Here is a 16,783-nt window from a genome sequence, read left to right on the forward strand (position 1 = left end):
TGTTAGGATGGGTGCCTTTGTTCTTTTGGAGGCGGGTTTTTGGTAGTGGGGGTGGACAGCCTGGAGCGGGTTGGCCATCCTGAAGGGTAGCGTTGGGTAGGCTAGGGGTAGTAGGCAGGAGTTTGTTCGGGGGTTTTGGGATTTAGGTTTAGTAGGCTCACTATAGAGTTGAATTATTTAAATAAATAAATAATGAATGTGTTCATGAATTTTATGATGCACCTGTCCTAAAATAAAGTGGCCTTTCTTGCTCCTAAAAGAAGGTGTGGACATTGATTTCTTGCGCGATCCTTTCCTCACCTTTTCACTTTAGTGCGCCCCCCTTCTCCAACTAGTTGATCCCAGAGTTCTCGGCACCCAATACGCAGATGATACCCAACTGTTGGTTCAAAATGGGGACAGACTGTGAAACAGGAATCAAAACACTGTCCGAAATTGGACGTTGGCCAACTGACTGTTCATCGTTTTCCCTAACAGGAATTCGTGTTAATTACCCAGAAGGCAAATGACCTACCATCAAGAGACTACGAGTAAGACAATTTTTTTTTTTTTTTTTTACAAAATTGGGAAGTGATGAGGGGTTTATTAGCTCAAGAAACCGCACAGATGACGGTAATCGTTTTGTTCACTGGTGAACAAATGTGAGTTGATTCAGGTATTATTATAATTGCCACTTGCCACCTCTCAAATCTGCACAATCCATCACTTCCATTGTTGGTCCATTTAAATCAGTCCTGTCTACTCTCCATCACCCTTGCCTCAGGCACAGCAAGCAATTGTGAAATGACTTTCTCATGCCCTCCTACAGACTTACCATCACCTTTCGATTATTGCCATGTAACCATCACAATCCCCTCTTGTCGTAGAGATTCTCAGCCAGATTCATCAAGGGAAAATCGGCTCGCAAAGGGCCAGATTCTCAGAATCTGGCCCTTTGCGAGCGCAATTTTTGCATTTGAAATTCATCATCCCAAATGCAAAAATCGCATATTGCGAAATCGCTAAATTGTGAGGAATTGCATTTAAGGAATCTCTATTTGAGATTCCTTAAATGCAATTCATGAACCATTTTAGAATTGCGAAATCGTATTTTTTTGGCCGCTATTTACCGCGAAGTCTGACTTCGTGGTAAATAGTGAAAACTTAGAAAAATGCACTTTAGTGCATTTTTCTAAGTTGTATGTTACACACACACATGTCCTTTGGACATGTGTGTGCGCAACATCAGTCTACATTTTCATTTCAGGGGTGCTACAGGGTGTCCTTTGGACACCCCGCACCCTTGAAATCGCATCCTAATTTGCGATTAGCAAATTGAAAATCTCAAATAAGATTCCTATGGGCCTGTAGGCCCATAGGAATGAATGGGGAGTCATTCCTTATTTGCGATTAGCAATTTGCTAATCGCAAATAAGGAAGCTGTAGAAATCGCAAATAATATTGCGATTTCTACATGAATCCCGTTTTGCGAGTCTTTAATAGCGATTCCTTAATAATCGCTATTAAGGACTCGCAAAACAGGACGATGATGAATCTGGCTGTCTATTTCCAATTCATACCTTTTTTCTCATCATGGCTTCATGCCCAAGATGGTGCTCACAGTGATCAGGCTGTCTTATGGTGTCTGCGTGTCTTGCTGGCTGTTTACCTCAAGGCCAGGCTGGTGCAGCTATCCCTGCGAGTTTGGTGCCCGTTTTGCCTCTGCTACTTTGTTTCTTTTCCGTTTTAAAGTGGTTATAACTGCCTGCCTGCCTAACACATAACCCTGATTCTATTTACCCCTATCCTTTAACTTAGCACCAGGGCACAAGTCCTACAAAAAGAAGCGGGGGACTAACCAAGTTAGGCAGTATGCACGTTAAAGCATTACTCGTGCCATCACGGTGCATGATGTCACGGGACGTGACACTGCACGTGACATCACAGGAAGTGACATAACAAGAAGTGACATCAGATATTAAGACAGCACACATATGTTTAGCCGGTATATGATGAGTACATTTAAGTGAACTTTGAGATTTTACTAATTAGATTTTGAGTTGGGGTTGGGGTTGTGCCAAAAAAGTGATACAATCCTGCCTCAAAATCTGGGCCTCAATTTATAATTTTTTTTAAACCCTGCCACAAAGATATTGGCAACAAGGAGAAGCATGGCAGTAGATCTGTTCTACTGAATTGGTTGCAAAGTCTGCGTTTTCAAATATTTGGGTTAAGCAATCTGCTGCACAGGTGCCCAGTAAATCTCAGGGAATAGTAGTAATGGTGAGATCACTCTGGAGGTTAATGCATTTGTAGGAGAGATCTGTGTTTTGTGAAGTTCCAGATTTGAATCAAAGTAGTATAGAAGCACATCATGTAGCATGCAGATGCCAGATTTTTATTTTTTGTAGATAGGTAAGTGGGTTACTGCTTTTAACACAGAGATTATTTTGTTAACCGCCGTTCATAAATTGTAATTCTTCCAATACAGCGCAGTGAGATATGGACAAGCGATTCCTACACCTTGTAACCCTGTCTTATATAACTTATCTTATAAATTGATTTACACACTTCCATGAATTTTTTGTCAATGTATAATGTGTATTTTTCGTAAAGAGCTCTGACACCATGCACTATAAAAGAAATGCTACTGAAATTATTTTTGTAAATACTCGGCAGACCAACACATCTGACATTCTTACAGTGCATGCACTTATATAAAGGGACTGAGCAAAGCCAAAACATGCCTCTCTTTAGTACCTGTGAAGAGATAACAAGCTGTGTGCCTTTGTTTCCCATCCACTGCATTTACTTTTAAGTCTGCGGTTCCAGGCAGCCTTCAGTCAGTATATTCAAACAAAAGGAGGCTTGATGGTCCCTTAACTTTGGCCTTTATCTTCGGCCCAGCTGGAGGTGAAACAAGCATTGGAAATGCAATAGGTCTTGGATTTATTTGAGTTAGAGCTAATGGCATTGTAAATGGCAATGTCTTTTATCCAGGTGTTATGGAGTCTATGCATGTGGTGTGCAGTGGAATTATGTGGGTTGGATTGGAATTGTTAGTTTGTGTGTGTGTGATTGTGTGTGTGGTTGTGTGTGTGTGATTGTGTGTGGTTCTGTGTGTGTGGTTGTATGTGTGGTTCTATCTGTGGTGGTATGTGTTGTTGTGGTTGTGTGTGTGGTTGTGTGTGTGTGGTTGTGTGTGTGTGGTTGTTTGTGTGTGTGGTTGTGTGTGGTTGTGTGTAAGGTTGTGTATGTGTTGTGTTTGTGGTTGAGTTTTTGTGGGTGTGTGTGGTTGTGTGTGTGGTTGTGTGTGTGTGTGGTTGTGTGTGTGCTGGTGGTTGTGTGTGTGTGGTTGTGTGTGTGGTTGTGTTGTGTGTGTGTGGCTGTGTGTGGTTGTGTGTGTGGTTGTGGGTTTGGTTGTGTGTGTATGTTATGTTTTGTTATGCTATGCTATGTTTTGTTATGCTATGCTAAGCTTTGTTGTGTTTTGTTACACTATGCTATGTTTTGTTATGCTGTGCTATGCTTTCTTATGCTGTTCTGTTTTGTTGGGTTTTGTTATGCTATGCTTTGTTGTGTTTGTTATACTATGCTATGTTTTGTTATGCTATGCTATGCTGTGTTTTTTGTTTTGTTATGCTATGCTATGTTGTGTTGTGTTTTGCTATGCTATGCTATGTTATGCTATGCTATATTTTGTTATGCTATGTTTTGTTGTGTTTTGTTATGCTATGTTTTGTTATGCTATGTTATGTTTTGTTTTGTTATGCTATGCTATGTTTTGTTGCATTTTATGCTATGCTATGTATTATGTTGTGCTATGTTTTGTTTTGTTATGCTATGCTATGTTTTGTTATGCTATGCTATGTTTTGTTATGCTATGCTAAGCTTTGTTGTGTTTTGTTCTGCTATGCTATGTTTTGTTATGCTATGCTTTGTTATGCTGTTCGGTTTTGTTGTGTTTTGTTATGCTATGCTTTGTTGAGTTTTGTTATGCTATGTTTTGTTATGCTATGCTGTGTTTTTTGTTTTGTTATGCTATGCTTTGTTGTGTTTTGCTATGCTATGATATGTTATGCTATGCTATATTTTGTTATGCTATGTTTTGTTGTGTTTTGTTATGCTATGCTATGTTTTGATATGCTATGCTGTTTTGTTTTGTTATGCTATGCTATGGTTTGTTGTGTTTTATGCTATTTATTATGTTGTGCTATGTTTTGTTTTGTTATGCTGTGCTTTGTTATGCTATGCTATGTTTTGTTTTGTTATGCTATGTTTTGTTATGCTATGTTTCGTTGTGTTTGGTTATACTATGCTATGTTTTGTTATTCTATGCTATGTTTTGTTATGCTATGCTAAGCGTTGTTGTGTTTTGTTATGCTATGATATGTTTTGTTATGCTGTGTTATGTTTTGTTATGCTATGCTTTGTTGTGTTTTGTTATGCTATGCTATGTTTTGTTATGCTATGCTGTGTTTTTGTGTTTTGTTATGCTATGCTAAGTTTTGTTTTGTTTTGCTATGCTATGCTATGTTATGCGATATTTTGTTATGCTATGTTTTGTTGTGTTATGCTATGCTATGTTTTGTTATGCTATGCTATGCTAGGTTTTGTAATGCTATGCTATGTTTTGTTGTGTTTTGTTATGCTATGCTATGCTTTGTTGAGTTTTGGTATGCTATACTATGTTTTGTTATGCTATACTATGTTTTGTTATGCTATACTATGTTTTGTTATGCTATGCTATGTTTTGATTTGCTATGCTATGTTTTGCTATCCTGGTGTGTGGTTGTGTGTGTGTGTGGTTGTGTGTGTGTGTGTGTGGTTGTGTGTGTGTGGTTGTGTGTGTTTGGTTGTGTGTGTGGGGGGGGCTTGGGTGTGTGTGGGGTTGTGTGTGTGTGTGGGGTTGTGTGTGTGGGGGGTTGTGTGTGTGTGGTTGTGTGTTGGGTTGTGTGTGGGGTTCTGTGTGTGTTTTTTTTGCATGTGTGGTTGTGTTTGTGTGTGTGGGGGGGGGTTGTGTGTGTGTTTGGGAGTCTGGGGGTTGTGTGTGTGTGGGGATGTGTGTGTGTGGGGTTGTGCTGGTGTGTGTGGGGTTATGTGGTGTGGGGTTTTGTGTGTGTGTGTGGTTGTGGTTGTGTGTGTGGGGTTGTGGTTGTGTGTGGGGGTTGTGTGGTGTGGGGTTGTGTGTGTATGTGGGGAGTTGTGTGTTGTGGGGTTGTGTGTGTGGGTTGTGTGTGTGGGGTTGTGTGGTTGTGTGTGTGTGGGGTTGTGGGGTTGTGTGTATGGGGTTGTGTGTTTGTGTGTGTGTGTGTGGTTGTGTGTGTGTGTGGGGTTGTGTGTGTGTGTGGGGTTGTGTGTGTGTGTATGGGGTTGTGCGTGTGACTTATAAACAATCATCCCATCCCCTTTCCCTCGACGAGGAAAGCAAACAATGCCAGAAGCGGCATAGCATGTAATAGAAGGAAAAATACGATGATGTAGATAAACATATAACTTCAAATAAATATTTGCTGACACATCCATTGGGCGAGGACACACTCCATATTACCTTCGGGTAGATTATTGGTCTTATGGTTAACTAGCCAGATGTAGAATACGGAGACCAAATTCTGTGATCCTGGGCAACTTACCTAATGTATCTGTGTTTCAGATCCCTCTGTTGCCAAATGTGTTTGGCCTCACAAACACCCAGAGCCTTATAAGTTACCTCTTTATTCGATTAACTGTTTAATCACTGCTTTTCATTCAGATTGAAGCATGCCAGATCTGAGAGGGCCATTTTTTGTCGAACCTTGCTCACAGGGTGACCAGATGGTCCAGTTCTAAAGCTGGCAGGCATTATGGAGATGACAGAGCAAAGACAAAGCCAAATAGGGACCTCGTGGTTTACTCCCTTATGTCATGACTCTAAGAGCTCAATGAAGTCCCACTGTGTGGACTGGTGGCGAGGCCAGAGTTTAGTTGGGTGGAACACAACAGTAAACAGAACAATACAAGGGGCGTACATTTGGAGACATTTTTAGGGGTACCTCGGATCTTTGCATGTTGTGAAGGCTGTGTTAGCATATGCAGTGTGACAAACCGTAAATCATGTCTCCGAAGGTGACTTATGAGTCTCATGGGCCCTGGATCCTCCCGGCTTTCGGCACCACTAAAGAGTGTGTATAATAGGTGCCTATAGAGAAGTCACACTTTATTTGTGATCTAAAATAAAGTGCTCCATTAGAGTCACATTGATTTACTTCAATGGATGAAAAAAGCATGGGTTGAGTGCTAGGAATTTCTGTGTTTAGTACCACACAGTCCTCCCCCTGGCCAGAAATGTTGTCCATTCAAAGCCAGTCTATTATCTAGAGATAGAGCCTGAAAGGACAAGCTAAGTCAATGGATGTCTGATAGGACTCTCTCTACCACTACGCGTTACTACCTACTGCGAAAGCATGCTTTGTGTGGAAATCACATCCAGACGGCGACTGATGCTGACGTAAAATACTCCATTGATACACAGAGGCAGCAAGTACTTCCAAAAAGACCAAGAACAACAGAGTATTTTACTCTGCAGCCCGCAAAGCAATTTCCAAAACCAAAAATATACAGTGCACATAAAATACACGTTTGCAAAGCTTAGATAGTTCATATTAATATTTATGTTAAATTATGACATTAGAGGACCTTAGCTAACAAGTGCAAACACAGAATAAAATTAAGATTCAGTTTTACCTTTCGCTGCTGTACTGTACCCGAGTGAGCCAATGAACAGGCGGCTTGAATTGCGAGGACGATGGGTTTTTTGTTTTCCCTGTGGGAAGATTTTCTTGACAGAACATTAGAGCTTCCTTAAAAAGAAGGAACACAGCTTCAAGGCACGGCGTCTGGCCCCACACTGCTTCAGAATGTGTGCTCAGCATAGAAAAGGTAATGGAGTAAGTGCTGCCTAATGAGGTAAGGCTTGTGGGGGAGAGGGTTCGGGGGAGCTGCTCCTCGTTAGAGAAACAAGCACCGGAGCAGCCCACAGCAGCAGACAAAGGCACGGCAGCGAGAGGAGCGGACATGTCGGGGACGGCGGGCGTGCGACTTCCAGCATATGTCTTCAATTATCACGGCCACGTCTGGCCGCGATAATTGAAGACATATGGGCTTTGGTGTGATGGAGCGAGATAGAAAACAAAATTTTGTTTAAACTCGCGAAGTCACATTTCCATAACATGAATAAAAATATTAATGATTTGTGATATGTTGTACTAATACAACTTAGATTAAACTTTACACGTGGGGGGACTAACACGTGTGCTCATAAACGTGCATAAATGTTGCATCTTTTTGTTCGTGCAAAATAATAAAATAATTTATTGTTTTCGTTTTTGTCATTACTAACTGCTGCAGACTTAAAAGAAGCATGTGCTTGTTTTGCTTTTCCTTGTCTGTGTGATGTCATTTCTACTATTCTAGGTGCATATGGGTCTCATGGAAAAATGGAGACTGGTAGATATAAACGCTGCTTTATTTGTTTGCAATGGCTAGGTAACATTTTGATTAATCGGGCGGATTAATTAATTAGTAAAACTTGGGGTGGATACAGAATCTACATTATTTCTTACATTAATACTTTTCTTGTGTTTGTTTTATATTAGAAATCATAAGTTGCCTGCTTTTGGGCCTAGTCACTTGAGCCGCAGAAAAGAGCTGACATATAATTCTGCAGAAAGTCACGAGACGCCCATTCTGAAATAAATTATTCGTCAAAAGCTGCGTTCACAAAGCAAAAACTAATGCTGTCATCATTCTGTCGGACATGGCCAAGGTCGAAAGTGAACATTTTGTCAGTCCTTAACTTGGCATCCGCGGAAGTATAATGAAAGTCAATGGACGCTGCGAGAATGACTTAATACATTTGTTGCAAACTCAGGAAGCTTCTGGCTTCACGTGGAAGGGACAATGGTCTCTATGAAACGTGATTTAATGGAACTTTTTGAAAACTGGGTGACATGTCACTTGTCACTCTCAGCCAATGGGACGTCGAAGATTTCTGAAAACTTTCCTTTGCGTAGTTTAGTTAGCATAGAAAGGTATAAAAAGTCATGCCCTTAGGGATGGGCTGGCTGCTGCTTTCTGACTTTCCGATGAGGGTGAAGTGCTGACGGACTTTACTTGGAGCACGTAAGAATCCTCATAGAACTTTACTTTAATTTCTATCTATTTAGCTCAGTTAGGGAATTAGAATTTAGAAATGCTAAACTTTATATATTCACTTTAAAATTGATTTACTTGCTTAAATTGTATTTTCTCATATTTCTTTACAATCATGCTTGCTTTATTGCAAATAAAATTCATTTATAGAACTATCAACTTATATACCATAATTTAGTAAATAAAATCTTACTTTTGACAAACAAGCTGGTCTTGGTTATTCAGAAGTGTAGGTTACTATTAGCTAGATCACGTCGCCTATGGTGGTCATTTAAATGGTATAGTTTTATTCTAATGACAATATTCTTTCCGCAAATGTATAAAATGTATATAGTGTGTAGATAATGTGTATATAGATTTTATCTGACCACCTGATTCAGTAGGCCCAAAATATGTCAGGTTTATAAATGGGTCCATATTTAGTATAGAATTTTGTTTATAGGTTATAAAGTTGGGTAGTGTTGTTTATGATATATTTTCTATAGGCCGCTGGATCAATTCTCTGGTAGCAGAAATTGATGGTTGCTAAGGGGTAACCAAGGTAATATGTTGGTTGCTAAGGGTTACGTTATGGTATGGAAATAGGATCGATGTTTTAACACATGTTGAGTTTGTTTTTCGTACTATCTGTAAACTATACCGGTATAGATTGTGTGGCGAGAAATTAGTCACGCAAGCCATCTGTTCTGTTTGTAGTGATATCGCCGAGTATCACAAGAGGTATCGCCGTGTACCATAGTGTTGTCGCCGAGCAGCACAGTTTTAGGGCTAGGTGTGAATCTTGTATAGTGAGGGTTTTCTAAGAAATTTGAGCAGCATGAGAATAGGGACAAAGCGCCTTCCATAAAACTCACTGTGATAAAAGTATTAGTTATATCCGAGCTTGAGTGAAGGGTAAATTAGCGTCGGTACATGATTATCTATAAACAGGTTAGAGTCCTGTACGGGTACATGTTTCATATCTATAAACAGGTGAGAGCCCTGTACGGATAAAGTCGTTATTTTGCTAACGGTGCATGATTTCTATAAACAGGTGAGAGTCCTGTACGGATTTCATGTGTGTTTGAAATTAGGGAAATTTCAGTGTGAAAGTGCGAGTTTGAATTGTATTTTATGTTCAAGTGGAACTCTTAGAACTTTCACTTCGCGGTGGGTTCAGAACAAAGCGAGTTCATAATTATACGTGTTAGAAGGGTGGGGTAAGGTTACTCTACTGACAATTGAATATTATCCTTAGTGTGAATAGCGCCGTCTATTCCGAAGTGTGGATACTTGAATGTATGTAAACTATCCTAAATAGTGAAACGAACAGATGTTGTCTTTATAGTCATTGTTAAGAATTAATTTACACTGAAAAGTGTTCTTAAAATGGCGCTGTGAAAAGATTTTGTGAAGGAGGGGTAAGCGCTAGGAGTGAGAAACGAGAAACCGCAGCTGCTGTGTACGTCACAGAGCCGCGCTGGGATTGGGTGACCTACGTCACAAGCTATATTCTGATTGGCTCTTGAGTCTCTGACGGCCTGTGAGCTGATTGGTCATTCAGAAAAACTCTAAATTTATTGGTTGAGCAGAAAAGTGACGTAGCTCAACTGTCATTGGCTTGTTGGTGTGTTTCGCGCACGGATTGGTTGTTGTACGGAACATCCCGGAAATATTTTACGAACGATTTTGTGAATTAGATTTAACTCTTAAAAATGAGTTATCATTTTAAACATGTTGAGAAAAAGTCAACATTATTTCAGAAATTCAAGAATTTATTTTCACCTGACAAGAAAATCGAAACGCGAGGTGGTAAACTACTTCATAAGTATAAAACACCTGCAGCGTACATGGAAGGTGAATATGGATATCATACTGTCTTATGGTTCGACAGTTGGAAACGTTATACTAAAAATGACGGTGTTTTAACTTGGCCTGATGAAGGTTCATTTAATGTAAGAGTCTTAAGAAACTTACGAGAGAAAATGAATGCTCTTGTTCCCAAACCGAGACCAACTCAATTTGAAGCTTTAGTTGAGTGGGAAGACGAGATGTATCAGTTACAAAGAGAAGCTAGTGGAATTAAAAGACCTTCTAAAAATCCATCTTGGAAAAGAGAAACTCATGAAGATAGATTGAGAATGTGGAGACAGGGAAACATGAGTGAAGGATTGTATTTAATTCATGAAATGGTAATGGGTTCTCCTACAGGGAAATCTATGGAAAGTGAATCTGAGGATGCAGTTATGGAAGAAATATATACAACTGCTAGAAAGAATCAGCCTAATCAGCCTTTGAGACCTCCTAGATCATGGTCTACTCCGGTGGTTTCTACTGAAACTTCACCGAGTGCACCTCCAATTAGTGAAGCTCCTAAACTTTATCCAAATAATTGTGAAATCAATGAAACTCCTAGAAGACCAGAATTTGAGAATGCTCGAAATGAAGGTAGACATTTTACAATGACTCCAAGAGCAAGGGAACCTCCAAAAGATTATACAAGAGAGGCAAGAAATGTTGAAGATGTTGATTATAATGAATATATAAGATCAAAGGAAGAACTAATAAAAAGAATGACAAAAGGCATGGAAGCTGTGACAGTTCCAGTAACAATTGGTCCTGTTCAGCCAGTATTTGAACAAAGAGAAACAAACAAAACTGGATTAACTATTCCTTTAAATACAGAAATTCAAAAGGCTGCTGAAAAATTTTATTCAGATTTATCTGAAATAAACACTTCTAAATCGAGAATGCCTGATTTAACCTTTAATGAGGATTTATCTCCAAAAACACCTATGGGTGCTATATCAGATATAGGGAGTCCTGAAGTCAGAGTAACCACACCAAAACTTGATGTGGCCAAATTAAAAGCGAATATCGAAGAATTGATAATTGGAACAATTGGTCCAGATAGTTTAAATTACTATCGGGATGATGAACTACTGTTCATTTGCAAAAGCATTCAGTGGAAAACGAAAAATAAATATGATCAACTAGAAGATCTAGCAGCAGAACTTGAAATCGATGTGAGTAAACAAAAGAATTTTGCAAAACATTACAGATTAGACTTTTCAGAAAGTGACATTGAGAGTTTGAACTCAATGGGAAGAATAGTTCACATTAAAGATTTAATTGTCTATATCAAAAAGCTAGGAGAACTGAATAAATGGAGAGTAAAATGGACGAAAAAGAAGGAAGATGAAAGATTGGATAAATTGTCAAAACAATTTCCAATGAGAGAAGTTGCAGGTGGAGGATATGTTCATATCCCTTGGTCGAGACAGGACATTCTGTTATTCACAAATGACTTTCCAAAATTGAGGGAAAAACCAGTTGAGTGGTACAGGCAAGTTGATAGGTTTATCAAAGTGTCAAAAGTTCTGTGGATTGATTTAGATGGATTTTTTGACATTGTCGTTCCATCTGATCTTTGGACAGAATGCAAAATATCGATTAGTTGGCCAAAAGCAGAACCTGAACGAATAAAAGAAACAGGTGCTCCAAATCCACTTGTAATGGATTTTTATGAAAAAGTAATTGTTTGGATGAAAAACAAAATTCCACCCAAAGAAGTCGATTGGGTTAAAATAGAAAGAACAGAACAGGAAACAAAAGAATCAGTTCATTCTTTTTATGAAAGACTACTGTTAATCTTTAAACAATACAGTGGTTATGAAAAATTAGATGAAAAGGACATGAGTCATTTTGTCTATAGATTTGTTTATGGACTAAAACCTGAAATTGGAGAAATGATCAGAACTAGTATTGTCGGATGGCAATCACTATCTGTAGATGATATTCTAAGAAAAGCAAAGTATTGCAGTGATGAAATAGAAGTAAAACAGAAGAAGCTGAAGGAGAAAGCCATGTGGGCTCAGGTAAAAGTGGCTGAGCAACAGATTGCCAGCATGGGTAATAAGAACACTAATTTTGTTCAAACTGGAAATACAAACCAGATACAAGGAAAGTTTAAAGGTAATAATTTCCCAAAGAAATTTAGCCCAAAGATTGAAGAGCTGAAGCAAAGATTACCTTGTTTTAATTGTGGCGAAATTGGACATTGGAGGGACGAGTGTCCTCATCCTCCTAAAAACTTAAAGAATCCCTTATTGAATCCACAGATGCAGAATGGTGTTGACCTGCAGCGACAGCTACAGATGCAACAGGGGTTAAACGAATTTAATATTCAGCGACAGTTACAGCAACAGCAACAACAACAGGTGAATAATCGTCAAGACCAATTGCCACAACCACCTTTTCCAAATTGTGGGGGAGTTCAAAAATATAATCCAAACGTGGGATTTCAGGGAAGTGAACAGGTAATAAAACCACAAAAACAGCAAAAGCAGCAAAGGGTTCAAATGCAAAATGCTTCACAACAATTCTTATTAACAGAAAGTCAAGACAGCGATTCTGATGATTATTGCTGACGGTGCCCGAGAGAGGAGGAAGAGTGTGTCGTTGGAGCCACTCTCGAGGTTGACCAGTCTGGTCCTTATGTAAACGGGAAAGTTAATGATGTAGACATCACTTTTCTAGTGGACACTGGTGCTACCCGTTCCACTGTTAGATCAGTGGAAATTGAAAACCTACCTCTCTCTGGGGATACCATCCAAGTTGTCGGAGTAAGTAATCAACAAATTAAAACTGACTTAACTGATCCAGTACCAGTCGAAATTGGAAACTACAAAGATAAACACAGATTTGTGGTTTGTAATAGTAGTCCAGTAAATCTATTAGGCAGAGACATCCTATGTAAAATGAATTGTAGAATATATTGTTCTCCTGATGGAGTTGAATTACAAACAATGGAGGAAGATGGTTTATACAGAATGACAATGATGATGATAGAAGCAGAAGAAACAAAATTGTTTCCTGCATTTGAAGAAAAAGATCTACCTGAAGAACTCAAAGGAACAGTGAAATCTGAAATATGGGATTTTACTGGAAATGAGATGGGTCTGATGAAAAACGTAGATCCAGTAAAAATTACATTGAAACAGGGAATAGAATTTCCAAACACTCCACAATATAAGATGAAAACAGAAACAATTGAAGGTATTACACCTATAATTGAAAAATTAATCAAGCAAGGTGTATTAAAGGAAATGAAGAGTAGCTCTTGTAATTCACCGATTATGGGAGTTAAAAAGTCTAACGGAACATTTAGAATCGTACAAGATTTGAGAAAGGTTAATCAAATTGTCGTTCCATGTTGTCCTGTGGTTCCAAATCCAGCAGTAATTCTATTTCAGATTCCACATGATGCTGAATGATATACAGTCATCGACCTTTGCAATGCATTCTTTACTGTTCCCTTACATCCAGACAGTTATGAAATATTTGCTTTCAGATTCCAAGGTAAGACCCTCGGATGGTCAAGAATCCCACAGGGCTATACAGAAAGTCCTTCAATTTTTAACGAACTGTTAAAAAGATCATTAGAAGACCTAGACTTACCTGGTAGGTCTACGTTAGTGCAGTATATTGATGATTTGTTAATAGCTGCAAAGACAAGAGAAAATTGTGTAACAGACACAATAATCCTGTTAAATCGCCTTGCAGAAGAAGGACATAAGGTGTCCCCAGCAAAACTACAGTTTTGCAAACAAGAAGTAAAATATCTTGGTCACAGAATTGCAAAGGGAAAAAGACAAGTAACAATAGAGAGAATAAAAATGATTCAAGCAATGTTACCACCAAGAACACAAAGACAAGTCAGAATGTTCTTGGGAATGGTAGGTTACTGTCGACAATGGATAAGTGGATTTTCAGTAATTGCAAAACCACTACAAAGACTGACAAAGTCAGATGTAAAAGATCCAATTATTCTCAATGATGCTGAGATGGAATCTTTTGAGAACCTGAAAAAGAGCTTATGCCAAGCTCCTGCATTAGGCATGCCAAATTATGAGAAAGATTTTGAACTGTATTGCAGTGAGAGAGAAGGATGTGCATTATCTGTGTTAATTCAGAGACATGGAAATTTAAAGAAACCTATTGCATACTTCTCTGCAGTTCTTGATCCAATTGCAAAAGCATTACCAGGTTGTTTGAAAGCAGTTGCAGCTACAAGTATCAGCCTTGATCAAAGTGAAGGAATCATTATGGGATTTCCTGTAAAGGTTTTTGTGCCTCATTCAGTTGAAATATTACTGACAAGAGGTAAGACTCAACATCTAACAAGTAGCAGATTGACAAAGTATGAGAAAATCATACTGGGAGCAGATAATGTTTCGATTTCAAGATGTTTGAATCTGAATCCTTCTACATTACTGCCTGATTCTGAAATTGTTGATGACATTGAAACAGAACATGAATGTTTAGATGTCATGGAATTCTGCACTAAACCAAGAAAAGACATCAAAGACAGACCTTTGTCTGAATCGGATTTTGTCTACTTTGTAGATGGCTCATGCTTAAGATCCGAAGGAGGTGTCTTGAAAGCTTCATACTCAGTTTGTACAGTCGTAGATGTTGAAGAAGCATCATGTCTTGAAGGAGTTCGTTCAGCACAAGTGGCTGAATTGATTGCTTTAATTCGTGCATGTGAAATATCAAAGGATATAAGAGTTACCATCATTACTGATAGTCAGTATGGGTACGGAGTTGTGCATGATTATGGACAACTCTGGTCACAGAGAGGATACATGACATCAACAGGATCACCAATTAAAAATGCAGTTTTCATTAGAAGATTAATTGAAGCAATACAATTACCAAAAGAAATCGCCATTGTTAAATGTGCAGCGCACACTAGAGGAACTGATTATATTTCCAAGGGAAATGCCTTCGCAGATGAAACAGCAAAATACTGCGCAAGGAAAAATTATTCATACAATCGGGAGAGGAGTAAAGAAACTGATTCAAATTCATTAATGCTAACAACTGTTGTAGAAACATGGCATGAGATTAGAGATTTACAAAATGAAGCAGAAGATGATGAAAAAGACTTATGGTTAAGATCAGATTGTAGACCACGTGAAGAAGATGGAGTGTGGGTTTACAAAGATGGCAGAGTAGTCTTACCAAATTGTTTGATTGCTGACATGGCCAGATTATATCATGGTCCAGCACATCTAGGAAGAGATTCTATGGTCAGACTTTTCAGAGAAACATGGTTCAATACCAAGTTTAGAACTATTGCTGAATCTTTTTGTCAAAGGTGTTTGTCATGCCAACAAATGCATCCAAACAGAAAATCAGTGGTGGGGACAGGAATAATTGGTCGAGAAGGTGGTCCCTTTACCAGGTTACAAATGGATTTCATTGAAATGCCCTTACACAATTGTTTGAAATATGTACTTGTAATTGTATGCTTATTCTCAAGGTGGGTAGAGGCTTTCCCTACACGACATTGTGATTCAATTACAGTAGCAAAACTAATGCTAAGAGAAATCATCCCAAGGTACGGTTTTCCAGTCACTATTGAGAGTGATGGAGGAAGCCATTTTGATAACAAACTGATGAAATTAATTTGCGAAGCTATGAGCATTGAGCAGAAAATACACTGTGCATACAGACCAGAGGCATCAGGAGTAGTTGAACAAATAAATGGAACAATCAAAAACAGAATTGGAAAAATGTGTCTTGAAACAGGTATAAAATGGACTGATGCTCTTCCACTTGTTTTGATGTCATTAAGAAGTACACCAGATAAAAAGACAGGTTTGAGTCCTCATGAAATTTTGATGGGAAGAGTTATGAGACAAGCATTTGTACCTGTAGGTAAACTGTTGAGCATAAATGACAGTGCAATTTTGGATTACTGTAAAAGGTTATCTGATATGGTAACTTCTGTGTCTAATCAGGTGGGAACTGAAGCTCAATCAAATGAAAAGGTTTTGACTCATGATCTGAGACCTGGCGATTGGGTCAGAACGAAAGTACATCGGAGAAGGAATTGTCTAGCTCCTAGATGGCAAAAACCTAGGCAGATAATCTTGATCACTACTAATGCTGTAAAGTGCAGAGGATTGAAACGTTGGATACATCCTAGTCATACTATTCCAGTACCAACTCCTGAGAGTTCTGATGTTGAAAGTGATACCACAGAAGATTCTGATTCTGAGGCAGAAGACAAAACAGAAGGTGAAGTAATTCCAGATTCTGAAGATCGACAAGAAAGTCGACATCTGGAAACTGTGTCAGTGAATGGAAATCTGACGAGAAAAGACTTAGAAATAATTGAAATAGATTCTGAAGGTGAAGAGAATCTGTTAAAAGGAAAGATAACTGAGGATTCGGTTGTCTCCATTGAAGACAGAGAAGCTGAACAAAAAGAAGTTTCAGACCAGGAGAGTATCGAAAGGCAGAGAACAAGCTCTGAAGTAAGGAACAAATATCCGAAATCTGGGAAGTTAGAGGTAATTGAGGAAGAGGAGGAGAACGAATTACCGAGTACCAGTGATGGAAGACAAAGTGAAGTTCCTGAAGGAGTGAAATTGCCGAATAGAGAAGTTCCTGAGTCAATTGAAATTTCAGACTACGAAACTGAAGAAAGTGACGTGGAAGGTGAAAGTGAAAACAGAAAGAAAAGGACTTGGAAGTCAGAATCAAATAATTCTGAACCAAAGAAGAAGTACGTGAGAAAAGCAGACTATTGGCCAGGTGGAAGATTGAGAGTCAGATTGAT

The sequence above is a fragment of the Lissotriton helveticus genome, chromosome 10 (assembly GCF_964261635.1).
Source record: "Lissotriton helveticus chromosome 10, aLisHel1.1, whole genome shotgun sequence".
NCBI lineage: Eukaryota > Metazoa > Chordata > Amphibia > Caudata > Salamandridae > Lissotriton > Lissotriton helveticus.